This window comes from Buteo buteo, chromosome 4 (genome assembly GCF_964188355.1).
Source record: "Buteo buteo chromosome 4, bButBut1.hap1.1, whole genome shotgun sequence".
NCBI classification, from domain to species: Eukaryota; Metazoa; Chordata; class Aves; order Accipitriformes; family Accipitridae; genus Buteo; species Buteo buteo.
Window position 1 is genome coordinate 63,860,320 of NC_134174.1, and position 26,121 is coordinate 63,886,440.

General features: G+C 38.6%; 1 long non-coding RNA gene across 1 annotated transcript in view; it reads left to right on the forward strand.

Annotated features, from left to right (window-relative positions):
• The window catches only part of LOC142030399 (uncharacterized), a 91,089-nt gene that overhangs the window by 41,334 nt on the left and 23,634 nt on the right, over positions 1–26,121 (forward strand). The window lies entirely within an intron of this gene.

The window sequence follows — 26,121 nt, forward strand, 5'->3', positions numbered from 1 at the left end:
TGAACAGGTTTGGAACCACACTGGTATGGCATTTTCTGTAACACGGAATTATGTGTCCTTTGGGAAGCTCGGAATCTAGTGAGAAATCCAGGGGAGTGTTACAGATAGAAATCAATAGCCAAGGTAACGCATTCAGATCTGCAGAGCTGAAATGCTGATTTTTTGCATCTAGCAAAGTCGAAAACATATATGTCAACAGTAGAGATTTCTGTTAACATCAGTATTATCGCTCTCTGCAACTGCAAGTCAAGAACTGAGTAGATTTATGATACTATGGTAGCAATACAACTAAAACACGGAGGATTAGCAGGGAGATTGCCTAAAATGGGTGTAAGTGCTCAGTTTAACAAATGCTCTGAAACTTGAAGAAAAAATAGCACCAAAAGCCGACGAACATCTTGGCACAGAGATGAGTAAGTTTTAGCAGCAGGTATTGTTGCCCAGCCTGTCCACGCTCCGAGTAAAACCGTTTTCTCAATTGCCGAGGCGTGGTGTGCATCAGACCCAGAAGCGGCCGTGAAAATGCCAGAGTACCCTATAGGTAGTTCATTATGGAGGTGCTTAATCATTTATCTGCATTAGGGAAGAGGGTTAGATAACCAAAAGCTAATTGGACAGTAGCCATTCAGCCTTATATAAGCCGCATGTGGACAGAGACAGCTTTTGCAGGTGCGAGAAATCACCGAGGAAATTTAGTTTTTGCTAGGGAGGTAGCTGGTGACTCACCTTTCTAAATTGGTGGAGGTGACAGAAGCTTTCCGAAAGGAATGAGGAATGGCTCAAGCTCTTCCTATATTTCATCAGAAATTTAGGAATGAGCCCTGTGAGGCAGAAAATATCCCCAAACCTTGCATATTTGCTGCATGAGAAGGTTTTTTTGAAGTGGAACTGGATTTTTTTTCCATTTAAATGAGATTAATGTCAAAAAGTATATGACAGTTTGAGTTTTGCGTGGCTTTCAAGCAGCTATTTTGCAGGCATCTCCAGAATGTCAGCTTTAAAAAGCTACAGATGAAAAATAAAAATTGCTATGTACAATTCCTTGGGATAAAACTCATAGATACTGCCTTAACTGTGCTACGCTATCAGTTTAAGAAGGCAAAATATGGACCTGGGATAATGGGAGCTAGCAAAGCATTTCTGAAGTGTTTACAGAAGCTTCCTTCTGAAAAAATTTCACCATCTGATGTCCGGTGTCAGCCGCAACAGGGACTTCTGGAGAAGATGTTAGCTCTTGTCCTTTGATTGAAACAATAAGGAACTTTGCGATTAAGACCCTTGGCAGGTCATAGGGGTTGGCTCATCTTTTCCTGGTGTTTCTTTGCACCGTTTGTTTCTTGACACAGTTAATTTGCTGCAGAATATAGGGCTTGGACCCTAAGTGTGCTGGATACCTGGTTCTCACTGAGTCTGGGACACATCGGTGACCAAATAACTTTTGGAGTTTGAGTCCAAAAACCTGTTATTGGCCCATTCTGGGTGGAAATGCAGGCTAACGTCGGGTTGTTACCAGGCCTGGAAAACTGATGGCATTCCCAAGCATCCCTGGGGGAAGTAAAACTCAGTGTCTAAGAAACACTCTGCATTGCTGCTTTGTCTTGTCACTGAATCTATAAATGAATCTTGATAATGCCCTTCTGGGACTGTGCGTTTTAGGAAAGGTTTTGAGGTTGGTTTGTCATTTATTAATATTCTACCCTTCAGCGGAAATTATGACAGATGGAGAAACAGTTGCAACAGAACTTTGCCCTTGTATTTTAATATCATTAATGTATGCTGTAATCTCTACAATACAGGCTGTATTTAGAGACTTATTAGGCTTTGATTTATGAATTAGAAGCTAGAAAATAATTCATTTAAGCAACATTCAGTTTATAGACCTCGATGGTTCATTATAGGGAATGCTGTTGCATTCATTATGCATCACAGAGGAACATCATTTACTTAGGACAGGGGTTTTTTTTTAACCAACTAAAATACTAAAATATTTTACTAACCTCTAAAATGTTTTGAAACAGGAGATGTAGTCAGATTTATTTCTGAGGAAGAAAGTAACCAAGTTAAGTTCAAATTAGTTCAGCGTGCTGAGTAAACACATACTTCTGTATAAAATCGGAGTCCAAATAGTGCCTAGAAGCTGACCCCAGATGCTTTAATAGGGGCAGCCCTAGGTTAGTATGGGGGAGTCAATGTACATAAAAAAGTCTCATTAAGTATCTTGATGAATTTGAGCCAGCCATAGGACTTTATCGTTATCCCCCTATTTCCTAGTATTGTTTTCTGTAACAGAAATGGACTTTACTATCTGTGCCCATGGGAAGTAAACTCAGGTCAGAGAGTAAGTGACTGGTGGACAGAGCTTTGCATCCCTTTTTCAAATAATTTCCAAATTGGAAAAAAATTGTTAATGTTTCACAGAGGGACAAAGAATGTTGACCTCTGAACTGTCTGCAGATCAAAAATTCAGAAAAAAAGTTTCAATTTGGGGTAACTGAGACCTTTTTTTAAGATTTCAAAACATTTCATGTTGGTTTTGACCACTTAGTATGTGGCAATAATAATAAAAAAACCTGTCCCAAAATGTCAAGAGAGAACATAATTTCAAACAAGAGGGGAAAATGTTTTCATTTCCAAATGCCTGAATGGCAAATACAGGGTGGATGAATGGAAACTCTTCTTGCAAATCCTTTTCTTTTTGGCAGACTTGGCTTCTTTTTTGATAAAAATTATTTTAACTGAGAATTTCCTAGACGGACTGTACTGACAAGCATCGAACTTCCCCAGCGAGCTGCATGGCGCTGGTGTCGGTGGGGTCTCGAGAGCCAGCTGGATGCGTGTCGGGGGGGCGGTGGCAGGAGGATGCTCAGATGTGCCGTTCCCTGGTGGTGTTACAGCCCAGGAGGATACAAGTTTGAAGAAGATTTTAGAATCTAGATTAGGGACCGGGTAATTCTTCTGCTGAATACTGGATTTGAGCTTTAGGGAAAATTTGGAACTTTGGAGGAAACTTGAAGGTATGGTCATGCTGCAGGGTCAAAATTAGTGCAGGGATTATTGGGGAGTTGGTTGCAATAATCCCCTGCACTCCTGTGAGAAGTGGGGAGCAAGGATAATTTTTGATGCATGTGTAATATTATTTGCAATTATGCAAATACTGCAAAATTTGCATTTTTTTCATTTCTTCTCTGTTCATCAGTTAAACATTAAATGTTCCACCTATGAGCCAATACAGAGTGAACATGTTAAAGCTAACAAGTCATGCCAAAAGCAGGGTTTTTTTGTGTTAAAAGCTTGATCCATTGCAGCAATAAATCTTTGCTGCTTTCTGAGCTATGGATTCTCCTGCAGTACAGATTGAATAATGTTCATGATAGTGGGCTTGACTCAACTCCTTTATTTCCGTTTAAAGTAAGAATTATCCTGCAAACTTGAAAGGGATTGCAGAACAAGACAGGTATTGGGTTTGGTTGTGGTGTTTGGGGTTTTTTTCCTAAGAAGTATTACAGATTAATGTAACAGCTTTTACATATTTAGAGTCTTGCTAATGTTGCTCCACAATGATTGAGGACAAGTGTATTATTATTACTATTAATAATTATTATTATTTTTTGTTACTAGTACTATCTTCTTTTTTTATAAAGTGTTGCCTAATAAAACAAGATGTGAAGTTTGCAAAAGGGACTGTGATTTTTTGTTTGTTTTTATTACAGAGTAATTAAGGATCAAGTTTTCATTTCTTGTTAGAAGAAATCAGGTTGTAATAAAGGTAGAAGTTGCTAAAATGCGTGTCTGAGAAAGCCAGCAACTGTTACCCACGTGGGCCAGTAAACATGAGAAAACACCCTGGCCTCTTGTTATGTCATTGAAAAATACAATACAGGTCACTATATATCTTTCAAACAGGCATAGTTTTATTGGATCTAGTGTTTTTTCTGATTTGTTTTTAACCTATAAATTGGGAAATAGATTTAAGCCCTGTCATTATATTCTGCAATAACAACTGGCAAGTCAAAAAGTAAAGGTAAGCCAGACCTGCTGTGCCTTGGCTATGATGTTCCTATTGGAAGTATGGAATCCATGAATATGTTAGTGTGAGATGGAAACAGCAAGGCTCTGAGGCAATAGTTTCTTTAGCAAATTGCTGGGAAAATATGCTTTGGCTTCAAGGTGCAAATGTATCATCCAGTATTAATGAGTATGCCCTGTTGTAATTGCTACAGGTCAAAACCACTCATGTTGTGAAGATAAGCACCATGCATTTCTACAGGGACATGGATCGCAGTAGTTGCTGCTACAAATTGGCATGAAATGATACTGGATGTCAGAGATCAGAGCTTTGTCATTTTAATTCCTGAGTTTGCATCCCATGCATTGCAATCCTCTCCTGCCCCTGAGAACAGCCACCTGTAAGCAAATTGAGAGCAAATACGGAACTGGAGATGTACATTCAACATCAAGAGCTGCCATTTAAAGTAGCCTTGCCATTCTCATACAAGTTCATGATACCTAACTTCAGGCTTGCAGCTTCAGAGATATCGGAGTCTAACAACACTTCGCAAATGACTTACTTTTGTGGGCATAGTTCTGGCCAAATAATGAACAGCAGCAATCACTCTGAGGTCAGAGCGGTCCAAGAAGCTTCCTAAACCAAAGCAGCAAGAGCAGACAGGGTTTTCATCCCAAGGATGCCTCCTGATAACTTTTTCTCGTAGATGGGCTGTAGAGGTAGAACTGCTTTTTATGGTAGGTTTTATTTTTAATTGTTGAACAGCACTTCTATGTTCTATAGCTATAGGAGCAGAGTTGGGCAACCTCCTCTACTTTTGTGCCGTCTGTATACAGTGTTCCTTTTTCTGTTTTTGTCTCTTTGCAGCTTTAGAAAGGGCAGATCTGTAACTTCATTCTTGCATGAGCTGGAGATAGAAATGAGAAGTGAAAATAAAAACATCTCTCTCCCGGTGGGCTGGGGAGCGCCAGAAGCAGCCTGGTGCTCTCTCCGGAGCAGGGGGTCTCCGAGTGCCCCTTTGAGCATCATCCAGACTGCTGCTTTTGGGGGAGATTTCAGTTTGCACAAAGTAACCCCAAGCAGTCAAACAATAGAATCTGCCTGAGCTCATTCTTTTTGTTTGCACTGTTAATGCTCCTGTGTAGCCAATTTCTTACCTTTTTCTTGGTGGAAAGAGATTCGATTTCTCTTTCTTCCTACTACCTGAAGTGAGATAAATCACCTAGCCCATCCCCACCTGGCTTTCACAGGCTGTGATTGTAATTACTGCTTCCATGCCTTTTGTCTGGCTGCTTTGGAAGGAAATTTTAAATCATTCTGTTTGGGAGGCAGAAATGTCAAAGCTGAATTTTTGCCTGCTCTATGTACTTTGGGTGGTTTCCAGTGTCAGAATCTAATGGATATAACTTCACCTGTCACCTGCCCGGTGAGCTGCATGGAAGGAGGGATGCTCTGTTTTACCGCTTTGTCTTTGTCTCAGACTCTCATGGATCAAGTGAAAAAGAAACACCTTATTTCTGTGATCCTTGAAGTTCTTGAATATTAATGAGCTGGAAAGATCAAAGCAAGTTCTAAGCGCTCACTCTGGCACAACTGTGTTGTGCATAAGGAGCATGTCCTTGGAGCTGCATTGCCCCAAGAGCTGACAGAGATCAGACCGTGACCACAAAAATGCCGGCGTGATCTCTGATCCCCTTCTTGTACCACGGCATGAGCCATCAGCTGGTGTTTGACTGAGTACAGACTGCTGCCCCTCACCGTGGCCTCGTTGCCCCATTTACAAGCCTGGAGCAAACTTCATACTTGCCTGTATGAGTGTGGGCTGAATGCAGGATGAAGGCTTAATAACCCCGTTGAACCCTTTGGTTCTGTTTCACCAGCGTAAAAAAAAAAAAAAAAAAAAAAGGTGGTCTTAAACATCCTTATTCCTGTATAAACACAGCTGAGTTGCAGCCTCTTCGTGTCTCATGTAAAACAGGCCATATAACTGTCATGGAGGGAAAGTCATTTTAACCATGAATATCTGAAAGACAGATGGCAATAAAAGTATCGGTGGTAGGAGATGCTGTGCAATAGTGTAGGCTTTTAACAGTTGGAACCACTTGTACAGCTGGGGCTAACTACAAAAAGGCTACGTTTCAAGGTTTTAAATTTTTGCTGCAAGGACTGAACACATCTTGCAGTGCCAGTGAAAAAGAAAGTGATTTTTATTTTTTTTTTCACCGAGAAAAGCACAAAGTGCTTCCTAGCAGCTAAGTCTATGGGTGTGTGTACCAGGTTGTCTTAGGACACAGCAAATTGGCCATTACTTGAATGGTTAATTGTTCAGCGGCAGCCTGTGTCTGAGACCGCCGCACGGGGAAGAACTCATGCATGGGGAGATGAGGGAGATGGGGTTAGATTCCATTAATGACTTGGTTATTAAGAAAATTGAAGCTAATCTACCATAGTGGATTTGCCTTGGATTCAGTTTTTGCTGTCTGTTGTTTAATGCCCACAGAATAGTGTACTTTTCCACTCCTTCCCTGTAAAGGGAAACATTTTCTCAGTCAGCAAATCAAAATTTTCAAACATATCAAAAAGCAAAGTTAATCTGTAAATCAAAACACTTTTTCATATGTTTTGTCTTAACAATTATATTCTACAATGTAGAGGGGAAAAATTTATTTGCACTTTTTTGCATAAATTGTTCTAGAAATCTAAATTAAATCTAAAAAATGCAGTGATGGAAAAACATGCAAGGAGGATACGGAGACGAGGACCTTTTTCCCCTTCTGTGATCAAAGTAGCATAGTCTCTGTATCTGCTATAAAATCCCCAAAAGCCATTGAGACCACTTTCTTTCTGATTGCAGATGTTATGGATATTTGTTTCACGTGAGACTGATCTATATTTTTTATAAGAGAGTGAAGTAATTGATTTCAATTAAACCCTGCTCTACTTGGAGCATTAATGAGCTCATTAGCTATATTCCAATGAATCCATCCTTTTCTAAATGTCTTATGTCATCAATAATGAGGAAGTTTCTTGTTTTTAAATTATTAATCCAATTTATTAAATACCTTTCTTAAAATTAAGAATCTTTATTCTCCTGTCTGCATAGTCTGAAACATATTCAAGTGAATGTCTGCTTTGGCTCTTTTAAAATTATTTTTAAATGTCTAGTGTCCACATTTGAAATCCGTAAGATAAAATATGTTACAAAAGATGCCTTATATGATGTCTCTGTTGGCACCACTAACATATAGTTTACAGAAAAGCTTTGAGCTAACAAGGTCATTTAGCAATGCAATGTTTTGTAAGGTTTTAAAGGCTTCAAGACTATTGCCAACTCTCTTTTTAAGAGAAAAAAATCCACTACACTTGATCATTTTCAGAATTATTGGCAGACAGCTCTTTTTCATTTGGTTTCTGTTGGCACTCACAAGATTAGATATTCATTACTCCTGACCGGGTGGTTCTGTAGCAGCTCTTTCCTCAGCAGAATCCATCTCCTTACCGAGAAAAGTGGGGAGCACTGTGTTTTCTGTGGATGTTCTTGAGGTCCCTCTCTATTAAAAAAGAAGTTAATATTTGTTACTGGTTAAGCAATGAACAGTTTGCATGAAAAATTCCTGAAAGAAAAAGTTTCAAAGGTTTGAACTGATTAGTGCTTGAATTTAGTTCCCAGGGCTGCATAAATGTAACCTGCAAACATCACTGAGCATCTACGAGTGTTGCAAGATTTGACTGATCAGAAGTGTGATTTTTCAATGCTTTGCACAAGTGTGATGCACTTTTTAGTTGATTTTTCAGGCATGCTTCAGTTTGCATTTTCCACAACCGTGTCATTCCTCACTTATTGTTTTTTATTTTCTCTTGGGAGAAAGGAGTAAAGTCTTTAGTTACCAGCTGATGGGGCAGCTCCACTATGAAAGTCTCTGTATTGCCATGGTCTGACTGGGGGAATAATCCTGCTCCTAAACAGGCATCAGTGTATTTCTTGTTCAGTTCACTGCAAATGAGAACAGACCTGTTTTTTGCTGATAGAGGATAATTCTACCAAACAAGATTTCATTTACCCCTGGATTTCATCACCATGATTTTGGGCTCAAAGGAATTACCAGTTATAAATCCACTTTAAAACAGAAGCATCAAATACACAGAAAACTTCACTTCTTCACTTTTGTATCCGCTGGGGTGTGATCTGATGCCTTCTCATACCAAAGATCATTGTTCCGTGGAAACGTACATCTTGGATTCTGTATTATGTCTCTCTCAGCTCCTGTCCAAAGAGGATGTCCGTGTGTTCAGGGAGTGCTGGTGTGGAGAGAAGCAGAAGTTCTCTGGATAAAGAGAGGAACGTCTAAAGAGGAACACAAATGTCTAAAACCAGATGTAGGAGGTCTCTGCCTGAGAGTCATCTGACATGAATAAACTTAGCCCTCTGCCCGGGAGGGGCTGGAGCGTGTCCAGAGGAGGGCAACGAAGGTGGTGAGGGGTCTGGAGAACAAGTCTGATGAGGAGCGGCTGAGGGAACTGGGGTTGTTTAGTCTGGAGAAGAGGAGGCTGAGGGGAGACCTGATCGCTCTCTACAACTACCTGAGAGGAGGTTGTGGTGAGGTGGGTGCTGGTCTCTTCTATCAAGTAACTAGTGACAGGACTAGAGGAAATGGCCTCAAGTTGTGCCAGGGGAAGTTTAGATTGGATATTAGGAAAAATTTCTTTACTGAAAGGGTTGTCAGGTATTGGAACAGGCTGCCCAGGGAAGTGGTGGAGACACCATCCCTGGAGATATTAAAAAAGCGCGTAGACGAGGCACTTCAGTACGTGGTTTAGTGGGCATGGTGGTGTTGGGTTGACGTTTGGACTCGATGATCTTAAAGGTCTTTCCCAGCCTAAACGACTCTATGATTCTCTGATTCTATGCTGGGGTCCACGTGCTGCTGATGTCTGAATAGCTCTAGCCTGGCTCTAAGCAATCCTGACATAACTGATGCAATTGGACCTTTTATAATAGATGTCTTTATTTTGAAAACCCAGCTGATGGGGTAAGGAGGAGGACGGGAAGGATCATTGACTTGCCCTATGTAAAATAGCATTATGGTTAAAGAACTTGTCAAAGCAATGCCTGACCTTCCTCAGCAGGGAAGGGAGTCAAACTGATGCTAATTTTCCAGGCGTGTGCGCTAACCACCAGGCTACTGTTTATATCGGCTTTCCTGTTTATTCTTTTTTCCATTGACCACCAAAAAACCCCAAAGCAATTTATGAGATTATTAAAGAGCAGTAGCAAACATTCAATACTTAGAGTCTGAGGCAACATAAGGGATTTACATGAAATTTTTTGAAAGGTGAAGCTGTAATCATTATATTCCCTACATTCAATTTATGCAGTTGTTAGTAGCAATCTGAATTCTGTTAATTGGTAGTAATTTTATGTTCCTCTGTGAATTTTGCTGGTGGTGATTTTCTTACTGGGTTGTGATCATCTGAAGACTGTACTTCTGTGGGGGAAAAAATTCTTTTTAAATGTTGCACTACCACATAACCTTACTTAATTTGTAGGCATCGTTAATTGGTTTATTTTAAAGTAGTGCTTTTCAACATATTTCAGTTAACATACTAACATTTTCAACTACTTTTTCTCCTCTTTGTTTTATCTCATCTCTTTATGATCACTCGATTTCAGTGACTCATTTCTCATGTTTCCATGGGTCCATAATCATATCATGCAGCCCACCTTTTTTCTCACCTTGCTCTCTATTCTCTCAGAACTAATTTTATTCTGCTCCTGGTGATTCAAAATATGAGGCATCAAAAGATTTAAAAAAAAAAAAGGGGTGGTGGGGAGGTGAGCTAAAAGAAAATGATACATCCACAGGCAATTGCGGAGGAAGGTTTAGAGAATCTTTCACATTTGCTTTTGCAATTTTTTAAAGGTTAAAATTAAAGAAGCACGGGGCTGAGCATCAGGCAAAAGCTTATAAGGCTTTGCTATTCACGTGAATGTAGTTTTGAGCCTACTCGCTGTAACGCTGCCAGTTTGTTCACTTCCTAATGCACCGGTGAATTCCAGCCCCTTAGCTGAAGGAATCATCACCACGACGTGTGGCACCCAGGCATTCCAATCCCAGACAGAAGCCCCATTTTTCAGCAGTTGCTGTAATAAGCAGCAACTTGGAAGGAAATTTTTCCACCTCCCAAAAGTTCGAACTTCAGCATTCTTTCCCCTCTTCCCTCTAGCAGCACCTGAAATAGGAAGTTTAATATTTGAGGCTCTTCACTTCTGGTGGCTGTGCTGGGGTTCCTAAGGGAAAGTTGAGTGTTCAGTGGCACATTTCCCCCAAATTCTGAAGAATAAATTATGGCTGTCAGCATTTGGGTACTGAGGCATTTTTGATTCATGCCAGGATGACAGAAAAGCTGTTACCTGTGTCTGATTCATTTCACAGCTCAGTGAGGCCACAGGTACCTATCCTAGCACTAGATTAGATGCCAAGGATGCTTATTAAGAAAACAGTGAGATACCTTCACAAACAGAAGCTCAGGCTAAGCTGTAACACGAGGTGCGAGAGAACACAAGGAAAATTGCATGGATAGCCCGTTACAGCCTGTATGGGTCTCTTCCTCGTTAATCTGAAAGTACTAAATTCATTGCAAATTAAAGATTAACTGCATTTCCTTTGTAGTGACAGAAATTCAATGAGCAGAAACAATGAACGTTTCAGCAAACACTGTTTCTCTCTATAGAAAAGAGCTTCATCTGTAATGAAATGTTGCCAGAATATCCAGCTGAACAGGCCAACAGTTCAGTAACTAACCCTGAAGTCCAGAAGCAGAAGTACTTTATTTTCTCTGTTTCTCTGGGTAGATGAGGTACATGATTGGTTCCTTCCATTTCTACAGATCGTCAGTTGTATATGCAATTAGATATACTTGCCTACTTGTATGTGATCTTGAGTAAAATTTGTGGAAGTTTCACTGCTGTTTATAATGACTTTAAAATAGACACTAAATCCCAGTGAAATCTTGGGTTTTAAAGCACTTTGGCTGTTTTCTCTGGAAACTGAAGGATTGAATTTTGTCATTTGGTATAATCTTTTTCAGTTATACTGGAGTTTTTTTATACAGTATTATTGTCTGGTTTTCTCACAATGTAGTAAATCATGGGTGGCCCCAAAGTTATGCTTTTGTTACAAAGAAGAAAACACCCTTCTATAGGACTAATTAAAAAAAAATATATAGTTTTGCTGACTGACTCAGTGAATTTTGAGTAGACACTGTGGCCTGGGTGTATATATATATAAAATATTGATAACGGGTGATCATTACATGCAGAACTGAAGCTGATTTAGAGATAGAAGAGAGACACTGTTAATGAAAAATATTGAAATTGGAAAGAGATTCATGTTGTAGAAAAGGGAGTGTTTTTAAAGTCTTTTGACATTTACACTGTTCATCGTCATGGTGACTATGTTTTCAAATCAATTGTATCTGAATTATGGGTGTAGGTTATATTAACACAAGTCAAAGTACAAGGAATAATATACTTCCAGTAGCATCAGACCCACATCATGAACGAATCCGGTCTTGGAGGAGCACCAACTTTTAGGAGTCTGATGCAAAGACTGTTCATACATTTGAGGTTCATCTCAGGTTCTCTGCATAATCAGCTGTAATTGAAAGTGGTTATTTTAATTTATATAAGCTAGAAACAGTTTTTACATAAAATCTAAATTCTTCATCTCGCCATGTGGTTCCACCAGATGAAGCTCTAATAATGTTTACGCACTAACACACCTCTAAGAACATCTGAACTAAAAAAATGTGGCAAACAGCCATGCAACTTTCATTGGTTGCAACTACATGTATGCCTTCAGATTCATCTGTGGACTCAAAGATGTACTATAACTGCATGTGAAATAAAGTTTAAGGAATTAACTTCAAGAGCAAGCTGTAGGGTCAGGAGAGGGAAAATTAATTGATTTGGACCAATTGACTTGGAAGAACTTAAAGACCCAGAGAAGAAACACTGATTCATGTTTCAGCATGAGTAAAGCACATTTTCTTGGGTTAAAAATGTTTTTTTCCAAGCTTCATAAAAGCAGACAAACCAGAACACCCACAGCTGAATACTGAAATAGTATAGTTCATGCTATAAAGCAGGGGTGGGGGGAAACGATGATGCTTATAGGCAGGTAATGACCAATACAGAAAATATAAGGAAAGCACAAACATCAGGTTAAAGAGCTTTTCAAATGGAAGCGTGATACTTTAGCTGGAAAATAGTATTCGCACATTGACTTTGTTTAGGCGTTAAGGAAAGTTAAAATCATATGAAAACTAAGTTCAATAACAAGTCTAACTACTAATTAGAGCAACTGTTAAAATCTCAGTTGGGAGAGCAGAAGGAAACAAAACCATGGTTAGCTGATGAAACTTAACGGCAAAGCTGAAATGCAAGAAGGTGTCCCAGATGGAGCATTGTTTCTTTCCCTGTGCATTGCATCTGGTGCTGCAGACAGACATCAAGATAAAATGTAGTGAATTAAAGTCAAGCATTTGTCTGGCAGTCTGCACGATCTGATTGCAAAGACTGATTAGGGATTAAATCCTTCTGACAACTGAACCGCTTAATAACAGAGGTTTCATAAGGTAGAAAGCTCAAGGCAATTGGACTGTGGAACAATTAGTTTTTCTTTTGGTAGAAAAACAAAAATAAAGCAGCACTGAAAAGCCCCAGCGTATTCATTGCAGGTAGTTTATTTTTCTTTTGCTTATTTGAAAACTTAACTTCCTTGCAGAATTAAGCATTGACCTTAAAAATAAAGCATTTAAGGGGAGGGGGAAAGGAAGCAAGCAGGCTGAGAAGGAGCGTGTGGAGTTTTAGCTGGCCTCAAAATGCATTGAAACTATTCCTGTGAGAAAAGTTTTGCCACTTCTTAACACAGTCATCAATTGGAAGCAGCTCAAAGGCGGATTTATAATAGTTGATAGTTAGAAAAAATTGACATCTACCGAACTCTGATGTGCAGAGTGGAGAGAGAAACTGGAACCAGTCTCTGGAGCTGAAAAACTTTTTGATGGGACAGTTTGGGGTTCAGATTCACAGCTAGGCCCTTTTTTTAGGATTGAACTAAGATGATAACTCATGATAATTTCTCCTTTTTAAAGATTCCTTGATCTTCTTGCCCTTCCTCTCATAAAGTTATGCACAGAAAATCAGAAGAAATGGAAGGAAATGGCTTTTCAAATGTGAAAGCATCAGTGATAGCACAAGTCAAAATATATTATTAGCCAATTTCTGAAAACAAACTCTACAATTTAAATCATGCTTGTTTGTCAGTGTGTTCTCAGTTTATTTTTCCCTTAGGTCCGATTAAGCCTGAGCTAATTAATCTAGAATTACGCCAGCATTACCAGAATAAAGTGATTGTTTAGCATAACAAAGCTGGTAATTAGTATAATTCTAGAGATAACGTTAGCACGAGCAGCAGTGAATACCTCTGTGGGATGTACAGCCAAATTGGGACTATCTGGAGACACCTCCCTTCAACAGCGTTATCTTGACTAGCTCTATTACCTCGAAGCTCTTCTAGTGGTAACTTCTCCCTCCGTCTTGAAGAACCACAAGCTCTTCAGATCCGTAACCGCAGCAGCTTTTCTTGAGCAAGCTTGGCCACCTACAGATAATCAGCCTTTTGCGCTTAGCAGTCAAACTGGTACCGATTAGGTAGCCAAAAGTTTCCATCAAAACAGCCTGACTATCTCTGTCCTCAGGGAGTTTGCTGTTTCTTCTCCGTTATTGCTCTGAGTGCCCGGGTGGCGCTTGGCTCTGTTTTCAGGCTCCCTTCTGCACCCTCTGGATTGCAGCAGCGGCACAGTGGGTCTACGCTGGAAGGAACACTTGGAGTCATGTGCTGAGGTCACAGCCTCACTAGTCATTTAAGAGATTAAAAATAAATTTTCTAACTCATAGTGTCAAATAAAATGGAAGTCTAGAATGAGCTGTGTCAGGTAACCATCCGACTTGTTTCCAAGGCCAGACCTGCTCGTTGCGGTTGGAGCAAATAGATCTCCGCATGTTCAGCAGCTGTTTCTTTGAGGCTGTTTGTTTTTTGGTTGTTTTTTTTTTTTTTTTCTTTTTTTGAAGGTACCAATGCTGCCCACAGAAATTTGGAAACATTGACTTGCAGAGGTGAACTGCCCCAAAGGAACCTTAAAAGGTACAGCGAAGGGATGATGCAGTGGATGCCTTCTAGATCCTCTGCAGCCAAGTCCTTGCTCTTCAGCAGCTTCAAAGTGTCTTGACGGCATCGGTACAATCCAAGCGGGATCAGTAGACATGAAGTAGAGAGGCTAGATATTTCCCCGGCAGCGGAGCTGGGATGCTCCGGGCGGTATCTGCATGTGTGAATTCCCTCAGATTCGACTCAGGTCTCAAAGAATAATTAAGAACCCAAATATTAATTATTGAACACAGACTAACGTTTCCTTTGAATACTCAACTTCAATCAAATCAGCCAGGAAGCATCAGCTGACAGTATCTCAGTGGGGTTGCTACAAGAGTCCTTGAAGGTCACATACGTACTGACTACTTTACATGTAAGGAAAGCACAGGGACCACAAAGTTTGTGCTTGCCAGCACTTAGAATTTTTTTCTGGGTTCTTTGTATTGGCTGAGGTCTGACTTGGAGGTAATTTTACTTTCTTTCACTAGCTGGTATTTGAGTGTCTGGCTTTTTCACTTTAGCATAATTTTTAGTTAGCAAATATATGACAAATTTCCTTCTGGACTGGCTGAAACATGGCTTGACCTTGGTTAACTGTTTGCTATTTCCCAAGACATGAAATATAATTTAATCATGAATTTTATAACGAAAATTGCCAAGAGAATCTCATGTAATTAATTATTTACTAGTATAAACGTTTTCTGTGCAAATGAGAGAGGTGATTTAAAAAATTTAGTTCCTCTGACCCCTGCATGAGATTACAGTATTCGAGGCACTGATACAAGCAAACTCTTTTTTGCCATCTTCTTTCTTAGCAGACTAAGGATGTGATCATCTTCATCCCTTGCTGTAAGATTTCTGGGGTCTTATACTCACATCTCACAGGGGAAATTAAAACCTCTATTATAATTTCCATGCCGTAGCTGGATAGTGATAGTTAGATATTAGGAAGATTTTCTAAGAGTAAGGCAAGTGAAATTCTGCAGTAGATTGCCCTGGGAAGTTGTGGAGTTTCTGTTAGCTGAGGTGTTTAAGAATACGCTAGGCAAACATAGGCAAATTCTTTGTTCGGTTCAAGTGATCTGGCATTATACATAATTCCCAAATCTGCAATACTGTGTGGCAACATCCTCAGTTGGCATAAATCTGAGCACTCCGTTATGTCCTCAAAATTTCAGACATGCCTGTTCTTAAAAGTAATTTAACTGTCTGCTCATTACAGTTATTTTCACATGTCTCAGTCCATCTACAAATCTCACGTTTTGTAGTGTATAGGTGTGGAGAAAGGCAGGACAAAGTTTCTGTAATTCATGCATCTGAAGTTAAGCTGGGAAAAAAGCAAAGTAACGTGGTAGAAATTGTGGTTTTGGGAAAAGCAGCATATTGTTGTCAGAGAACAAGAGTGAGAATCAGAAAATCCGCATCCTGTTCACAAAAGTTCCTTTGACTTGCTGCGTGACGTTGGATAAATCATTTTAATGATGTTATTCTATTCCTACTCCCACTTTTTGTCTGTTTGTTTACAATGCTAAGTGGGACTTTTTCTCTTCTTTTTCTCTACAGTACTTTGTCCAGCACAGTCTTAGCCCATACCTGGAATTCCTGAGTTTCACTGGAAATGATAAATATTAACTGTAGTGAGGATCATCTCTTGCTGTGCAAGTACACAGTACCAAGGAAAAGGCACCCCATTAGGTTGAAGCACCACTTAAATTTAAGGACAATAATAACTGTGAGATATCCCATCCCAAAAAAGAATATTCTCTAAGCAGTGTATCCAATCTGAGAAACATTCACACAAAACAGTGTCCCTGCCATGGTTTTTGCACTTATGCTTTAGCAAATGACTTGCTAAAGCTGAACTTCATAGGGGAAAATTATTTTCTTGCAAGTTGGAAGTATGGCTGTCAGTGCACTGAATGAGAGAGGGCCAGGCAACTTGAGGAACTACAGTTTTCACCCTGAGCTACAATATGGATCAAGGTCTCATCAGGTGAATTGGAGAAAGGGAGACTCTGGCTGACTACCATTAGAAGTTTCTCACTAGTAAAGCCTATTAATCTCTAAAGGAGAACCATAGCATTAGAGATACCTAGCTAGGGGCTGGGCAAATCAAGAGAAAATGTACTGTAAAGAGTAATTTTTTACTGGAAGAGAGATGGCCAGGACAGTTCCCATTCTCAGCATGTGGTCTGTTCTTCTATATATTTCTGTAAATAAAAGGGATGTTTTTATCTATAATTTATATTTAACTATAGCACATAAAAATGATTTGTGTCTACTTTATAAGTACCGCAAGAATAATGTGCTCTTTTTCACTGCAGCTATTACATTATTGATATTTCTAGGACAGATTGTGCCACCCAGCAACATTTACTTATAACATACTCAGACTAACCCAATAACATCAAACAAAACCTCACAAATAAGCCAACAACATCAAACAGAACCTCACAAATAACTGAAAAAGCAAGAGCTTTAAAGTTTCAATCAATAGCAGAACTGGGTCATTATCCAATTCTTCCTGTATGTAGGCTTGTGGACATGGCTTTAATATGAGTAAGTGGTGTAGATATGGGAAGAGCTGTGCTTAATAAAGGACAGGACGAGTGCACAGTATTGAATACACGTTCAAAACACAGATACATTGCAAAGAATTTGCTATTCTGCCTTTCAGTTTGATTGCAGAAATTTTACAGAGGGAAGTTCAGCTGGTTATTCCAGACCAGTAGCTGAATTCTGTTCTCTCAAGTTGGTAACAGTTTGATTTTTTCCTGAATTTGTGGCATTATCAATGGTTACAGGTTTACCAATATAATTAGCTGTAATAATAACCCAGTATAATAATAAAACAGTAATAGTCTCAGATGCTAGCTGACAGACCCATTGAGCTGCCCCCCAGAATGAAGAACTGAAATTTTTATTATGGAGTGTTCTACAAACTCTAGGTTAGCACTTAGAATTGTATGATTATTCCAACTTCTGCTGCGGGGTGAGTTCAATAGGTGCAGTTGTGTAAAGATTTACTTCATCCAGCACTGCATTTGTTAGTGTAAGGGTTAAAGATCACTATCACAAGGGTCTTTTAAGAAATCACAAATCTGAAGGAATTTTTTGTTCTTGAAATGTGAAATGTCAACACCTTAAAAATAAGTTATGGGCCCATTTTTGCCATCTCTCTTGCCATTAGCACTGAAACCGTGGGCTAGATTGTTCTGATAAATTCTTTCAGTTTCTCAATTTTAAATTGTAACATTAAATTAATAAGAACTGTTAGATTCTAAGACATGAGGCATTTTGGCTTTATTGGCCAGCAAACCAACAGACAATAGCACGATACACAATAACATCTAAAATAATGCCATTGCTAAATAGGTGCTATATTATTCTATGATTCTATGATTATGTGAAATAAATTGCACAAGCAAATGGCAGGACATTAGTGAAGAAGCCCCATCCTTAGAGCTGCTTACAGGTTCTTTTTCTCATGCAAAAAAAGCTACTTGCAAAAGAGAAAAGGTCTGATTGCCCAAGAAAGATCACTTTAAAATCACTGTTCATGAAAAATCAATTTTTTTTTGTTTTCCCACATGGAAGAGCCAAAATTTTAAGGAAACTTTTGTGAATTCTGAGACAATTGTGAATGCCCCGGGGAAGAGAGCCCCAAAAGCGAAGCAGCAGTGAGCCAAATTCTTGTTGTTATACTGAGAAATAGAGAAGCACCACTTAGTTCTGTGCCAGGGTTCAAGCTGCAAATCTGGAAGCTTTGACACATAATTTAGCGGGCAAAATGAAGTTGTTAGCTTGGTTTCTCTTTCGCAGATGCTCTGATTCACAGCTCCACACTGTATTTCTGGGCAGTGCAGAGTCACTGCTTCCCAGTCGTAGTCTTTAAGATGCTGATCCAGCCTGATGTCATGGATGGTAATACTAAATAGATTACATTTCTAGGAAAGGACATTCAAATATCGAGCATGTTAGCTGCACGCAAAAGCAAGGTGAAGACAACAACAAGCACTCTGGGTAATTAGAAACTGTGCACTGGAGAGGGGATGAAGTGATCAGCAGATGGCATTTTTCTTATTACTACTTCCAGACTGCGGTGCTGAGGTCAAAGTTTTGACCTCATGTTGGGTCCCCTTTGACTATAAAGCCAAGTCTGAATGACAATCATTGCCAAGAAACTTCCACAACAGGCAGTATGGAAAAGACCAGGGAATAGAGAAATATACTTTTCAGTAACACTGCTCTTGTTCTCAGAGCTAATCGCCTTGCTAAGAGCTAGTAAATGTGACAAAAATATTCTGCAGTAGATTCCTCTAGTGCCCTGTGAATGTAGGTAGCTCCTATATTTTTAATCATGTCTCTTGGCATGCATAAAAATGGAAAGCTCTATCCTTGAAAAGGACAATAATTTAAACAGAATACTGGATGTTGAAAACTGAATTATTCATATGCATGTTTTACATTCCTAAAATAAATTAACACAATTAAGGTATTTGTTTTGAAAAAAAGCTAACAAAAAACCAACCCACAGTGCTTTCTTGAAGCAGTGACTTTATGTTGTGTGAAAGTTACCAGGATATTCTTAATCTAGTGAAACTCTTAACCCTTGTTAGTGTCTGTGAGATTTTATGATGATTGCTTAATGACTTTTTCTGGTTTAGCTGTCTTAAAGCCTTTCTGCCAATATAACAGTTTGAAACAAATACATTTAACTTTGCATAAAATGTATTTTCTTCAGAATAATGCTTTCTCTGATTAATCCCCCCTGCCCAAGCATCTACCAAATTGGTAAGGTATATAACACATTCCTATTTACTCTTAATAAATCCAGAGTCAAGACTGGAGGCTGTGAAGGATGAAAAGAATGTTATTGTTAACTAGTGGAATAGGTTTTGATATTGTGCGGGCTCATTTTTAGTCTATGCTTTTGAACCATACACAGATGTGTTATGGGCCAAACAGCTTAGGGCTAAAATGAGAACTACCAAATATCAAGCTGGGATAGGCCTTGTGAAGGGTATGGAAGTATATCGGAATACTTTCTGAAATAAATAGGAAGCAAGGAGGAAGGAGTTGGGCCGCTGTGTGGCAGGGAAGGCAGGCACATGGTTCTTGACAGCGTGCCTCAGTGCTCAGCAAGGTTGGTGATGCTGTGAGGATAAAGGCATTGAGAATATGGGCAAAGAGAAGACAGGTGAAGAGGACAGGGAAGGGGAAATAGTCAGAAAGTATCCTGGCAAAAAGTGTCAGGAATTCACTGCAATCAGATATGAGGTACTGCCCCCAAAATTACGACATGTAATACTAAGGAAGACCTCAGTCCATTCCAGTTTTATAAATTTATAAATATGTAGAGATATAGTACCAGGTTAATTTAAACAGAGTACTGAAAAAATATAAACCACAGATAGATGAATAGCTTTTTGTTCAACATCTCACTGACCAGCCCTCACTCAGAAGAGAGGGCGATCCCTGTAACTTGCACTGTGGTTTTTCAATATTTCTCTTGGTGGAATGTTTCTTTTCCTTTCATCAGATTTCTGCTTCTGAATTATAATACTATTAACATACAGTTAACTATGTTTAAATGACTTGCTTGTAGAGGGAATAAGGTAAGAGTAGTTTCTTTTTATTATAAACTTATGAACTTCTGTCTGTGATGCTTCGCCTCATTTGCTGGCAGTATCAATCACATCTTCATTTGATGTTTTTATGCAACTATTTACAGTATAATCAAGTGTCTGATCAAATGAGAGATCCAAAGGAAAGAAAGGATACAATATGGGATGTTGATTTAAGGGCAATTGAGACTATATGAACAAAATTGTATTACTTTGACTACCCTCAGGCCCCAGAAATTTCTGTTTACTTGCAGAGAAGGGGGAGTTCTGGATAATTTTCATCCTAATATTCTGAAAACAGAAGCCTGGAGCAGGACTCTGCATTAAGAACAGGAAATATGTTATTACACTTCTGTTTAGGAGTTCATGTTGGAGCAGGAAACTGAAAAATGCAGTACATACATTATTAAAGAAGTTGAGGGAGAAGTGATAAGACCCAAACCAGTCGTTTGGTTTGAATTAGATGGAAGACAAAGCTTTGGAAAGAGATTTGTAGGAGAGAACAGCTTAAACACAGAAGTAAAATAGGAAAAAGAGAAAAAATGTAAGTGTACAAAAAGTATATTGTTAGAATAATCTCATATTTTTCTTTGATATTAACATTTATAATCCAAAAAAAGGCAATAGAAGAAATTGTAGTAAATTGAACTTTTTTTTTGCTGTAGTAGTTCATACAGTATCACTTGTGAAATTATGTGTTAATTTGGGTAAGATAGGACATAGTACAAATTTTATAAAGTGGTAAGTAAATAAGTGACAATGTTCAAAAGGAAAGTACTGGATTAGATAATTAGTTTATTTCCTCAATAAATATTCTTAGGCTCCTGGCAAAAGAAATGGGAATAGGCTAGTAAATTCCTTGTTGGCCTGTAATAGAAGATGAAAACAAAGAGGCAAAGAAAAATAAGTCCAGGTTACTAAGAGCAAATGCCATGAAGAATAACAAACATGTAAAGATGATACAGTTGAGTTGTAAAGTAAGATACAACTACCAGGAAAGATTAAGAAATCACTTCAGATGTGCTTTAATAGTAAAAAGATGACCAAGGAAAATGCTGATCTAGTCAATGAGGAACAAAAGCTTTCAGTCCATGATACCAAAAAGGACGGTATTTCAACACTCTTTCTGCATCAGTTAACTGCAAGCAATTAAGATAATTACATTTGAAAGGAGGATAGGAGTGTTTCAAGAGAAGAGAAATGCAAATAATTTCTGTCTTTACAGCAAAAGGAGAAAAGAATGATAGATTCTAAGAAAATAAATTCCAAGAATATATGCTAAACTTCAATTTTTGTGACAATTTTTATGACATTTTATGACATTCAGTTTTTATGATGTTTATAAGTGATCACATACTCTTTGTGAAATACCTGGCAGGTAATCATGTGTGTCATAGGCTGTGTGAATCTTCCAAGAACAACCTATGTCAGCCAAACCAATGTATCTCTCTGGAAAGGTAACGGACATTATGAGCAGAGCAGAACCGGGAGATGTCATGAATTGGGACTTAAGAGTTTGTCAGTAATTTACAAGACATTTTCCTAAATACAGAAAATGTCTGCATGTTTACTATAGGTTGGATACAAAACAGGCCACTGGACTTTTCCTGGGTAGGTTTTATTCATTGAATCAGGGTCAAAATGTACCAAGTAGTGGTCTGCAGAAGTCAGATTTCAGTGTGTTCAATAATGATTTAATTGATGGAATAGATAGTGTGCTTACTGAATTTACAGGCATTGCAGAGGAACGTGGACTAAAACTCTATTAGAGAACAGGATTAGAACTTAAAATCTTGATAGTCTGAAGAAATGGTCTGAATCAGCTAGGACAGAGTTCAGCAAGGACAGTCTGACGTACTAATTCCTATGCAGACAGGAATATCAACTGTATAATTACAGAATGGGAATTCCTGAGAGGGCATGGAATAAGAACAAGTCACCCACAGGCTGAACATGAGTTAATAATGGCATATTTCTGCAAAAGGAGTCACTTGTAATGGGGTGTAAAAGCAAGGATCGTTGGCTCTCCTCCCAGTCCCTCAATCACAAACGAGATCCCACCTGGTCTGGTTTTGGCCACTGCAGTTTGAGAAAGGTAGAGAAAGTCTACAGAAAAGTGAGAGGGTTGATCAGTAGTGTAGAAACTATAATCTGTAAGGAAAAAAAAGAAAAAAGGAAAGAACTGGGTTTGGCTAGCCTGAGGAAGAGAAAACTTAAAGCAAACTGAGGCATCTCCCAATATATAAACCCCCCCAAACCTGTTAAAGAAACAACTCACACAGTCTTCATGTTGCAAGGTGGACAGGACTAGTCTGTCCTCCCTGTTCATGCTGAATAGGACTGAAATTCTAGCAAGAAAGACTGAAGTTTGACATTCAGAAAAAGGTCTTTTCTAACAGTGAGGATATGGCAGCTTTGGTACAGACTGTGTGGTCAAGGTGTGGTGTTGTCAGTGCTGCTGTGTTGGAGAAATATTTATCACTAATGACGGTCATAACTGATCCTGTCCTGGCGCAGGGACACGGACTGTATGACCTCTTAAGGTCTCTGCCAACCACACATTTCTATGATTGTGTGACTGCATTTGAAGATTTGCGTCAGGTGAACGTTTTCCATTTATTACATTCTTTTGCCTTTCTACTTGTCAAAATGAAAAATAGCCCATTCTGGCACAGAATTGTTCCAGATGAAACTCAGCCAAAAAGCTCAATGCCATAGGAAAGGTGCTTTGCACATACATCCTTTAGGAGGTTAGTTGAGCAGTCAGCATACCAATCCCAAGGCCTCAGAAAGTATGAAGAAGACAGTCACAACTTCATCGAAATATGATGTTCACCTTATCCTCAGCGTTTCCCTAGTATCCTGTGGTCAGTAAAACCTGAATAAATGGGCTGTTATTATTCTATACGTGTGTGGCATAGCTTCAACTTGCACAAAGTTTTCACTATGCACAAAAATGGGGGCTCGGGTATCATGGAGAAACAACCGTGAGCTGGTGCGTTCATTACAAATGTTGGCTTTGTTTTTCTGACATTGTCACTATATAAGCATAAAAGATTACAAGGACCAAATACAAATACTTTACACTACAGAAAGAAGAATAAACCAATTGACAGAAAATGTTTTGTTCTCCAAACCAACCAACCTAACGTAATGGATTGAAATCTTTTTGAAAATGTGACCAGCAATGTAGTGTGGTCTATACCACTTAGAAAACAGTTTATTAAAATAGAAAAAAGCAGGAAAGAAACGTGCAAGTTCCTCGGTACCCAGGTTTCACTAAGCCTCACAATTTTAAGACAATGTCATACTTCTGTGCCTATGTTTTTTACGTTCCACGTGGCGGTATGCAACGATCAATCTACTCAAACCCAAGAAACTTGTGAATCCAAAGTGAACATAACCCAGCTTGCTTTTGCTTTCTTATCGTTCTTCAAGCTACTTTCTGAGGGTAAAAAGTTTTTCCCATTTCTCTGCCATTTCCTGGACTCTCATATTAGCAGTGTATTTATGTATTTGTCAGGTAGAAAATTTTGGTTTCGTAACTGGACTTGCAAAATTCATTTGGAGGCTGCACATGGAAGTGCAGAATTGACTCTGGGATGAATAAAATTACTTCCTTCCCTATTTCACCATTGACTTGCACCGTTGTCTTTAAACAAATCATTTAGCTACTCTGCTTCTGTTCCCTATTGGCAGAACTGAGATAGTGCATCACCAATAGAGGTGGCTCAGTGACATTATGGCATGTTACTCAATGACTAAAAATTCTGCTACAGTTTTGTACAAGCTGTGCTATTTGGACTCTAACTTAAATTATGGTTCACTCTAGCATCCACTATCAAAACTTTTCATAAAATTTCAGGCAAGATGAATGCACTGAGAAATAATTACTGTAATGCTAATTTGAGTGCTGGAAGCAGATCCTCAATTTGAGTTACGAATATATGCAAGGAAGCAAAACTTCTCGAGAAAATGAACAAGTTTTTATTTCAATAAAGATGTATTTCAATAATTTATTTCAATAAGAGTTATTATCAATAACTCACCTCAGAGTTTGAGTTTAGTATTTTGTTCTTGCCTTGTGAACATTTGGGATTAGCTTTGCTTCTCTCATTAGATGGAAGAAATATTTGAATGTATGTTTATGGAACTGTCAAATGTAAAGTAGAAAATACCCTGAACAATTGTATCAGTTGAATTTATTTTACTATCTAGCATAAGTCATGGATCATGCTTTACTGACGGGCTATCCAGAAGGACTGAATCCCAAATACAGATTTGAATTTTGAGGATAATATATTTATTAAGGAACATATGCTTGCAGTAAAACATTACTTATTTTTTTTTTAATTATATTGTATCGTGTCCTATGACTTCTGTAAAAATCTTTGCAGATAGACACAGATTATTATCATGCAGTAGTTCATGACCTATTAAAAAATTCTCTGATATTATATAATAGCCATAATATGAGGATTAAATTGTACCCTTAATATATACTTCAATATCAGGTCTGAAATGAAGACATGCCAGGAAGGGAAAAATTAGTAATAAAGAGAGAAAGGATCTAAGACAACAGCTTCTGTTCATTTTCAAGTTAATTGAGTGTCTGTTTGTAGGAATTTGTTATACCACAGTATCCTCAGTTTATCTTCACTATTATGCTAGAACCCTCAGACACTTATATGGGTATGAAAGCAGCAGCCCACTTAGAAGGAAGACATTTTCAAATCATCCAACTACTCTAGTATCGTGGGAGAAAGATGAAAGATGTTGGCACTTCAGAAGGCAATGTCTTCACTTCAGCAGCCAGAGACCAAATGTCCCTTTCCAGCATTTGAGAATGTATCTGCCTGGCAGTGATTATTAGCAGTAGGCACACTTACAAAGTACAATTTCTTGTGATGACACCGAAATTTGAGGTCTGCCTTTTCCTCAGCATCTGCCTTACAGAATTCTGTGAACTATGCAGTCTACAAAAGGATTTCTTTCAATTAGTTTTCAACTAGATCCCATAATCTTCACTATATCTTGTGGTGATCTGACATTTTATAAAAGAAATAGTTCCAAGAATGGTAAGAATTTTCTGATACCATTCTCAAGATGACCTAGATTTTTTAAAAAGGGAAAGCTGAAAACTTTGAACTTGTGCATCTGGAGGTGAATGCTACAGTGGTCAAAACTGGTGATGATAAGTCAAACATCTGTAGTCCCACTTCTGTAAATTTACAAAGAATGGCTGATTAGAACCTCAGTGGGCCACAGGATTTCCAAGGTAGCTTTCTGTGTTGATATAATATTAAAGTGGGGTTTGTTTGATTTCATGTCATTTACAGTAAAGCAAAATAATAAAACAATGTACAGTATGAAAAGATGAGGCAGAATTTTGTACTAGGAGTGCAATCTTTCCCCAAACACTCTATTAGCAGGTCAGGATAACAAGCATATTGTGATTAATAACCACAAAAGAAGTTTCTGGGGATTAGGTACTTCACAAATAATTCTAAATAGCTCCATGCAGCAGGTTTCACGCTAATACTATTTTGATCCCCATCTCCAGGAGCCATAAACTAGCTTCAGTCCATTGCCTTTTGTGAAATAACCCTGATTTATACTAGCTGAGAATACTTCCTTTGCATTGTCAGAATTGTTACTGCAGAGTTTCATTGCACTAGCTATGAAAAAACAAGCAGCAGCAGCCAAGGCTTATTTATAGTTGTGTTAAAGATGTAGCAGTGCAGTAACGCAATGCATTTTGGAATGAACTGAGCTGCAGGCGCTTACATTTAGTTTGTAGATGGGGTGGCACTTTGGGGCTAGGGGTGTTTAGCAAACGGAGACCCTACTACTGGAAATTAGTACCGTAGTTTCTAGTGAACTTCCATTTCTCATTCTGGCTAATTTTCGTAAGGGCTGGGAAACAGGAAAACATGTGTAGAATAATAAGGAACTGGGTTACTTCTTGTTGCAGAGCTTTAGTGGACTGTTAGAAGAAAGTGGCAGCACTTGCCTGGCCTTTGTTAGCATCACTGCTTTTTTTTTTCAAAATGGATTTCATACATTGAGATTCCTGCAGCTCTATATGATCCTGAGATTATCCATAAAAATGGACACACGCATCCAGACTTCATGTTGTGAACCACACTAGATTAATCAATTTACTTTCTTGTAAAACTAGATGAATTAGTCTCCTCCAAAGCATCAAACTCAACTGGGTGTATAATGGTATGTAATGGGTAGTGACAGGACACGATTTACTGCAGTGAAGTCA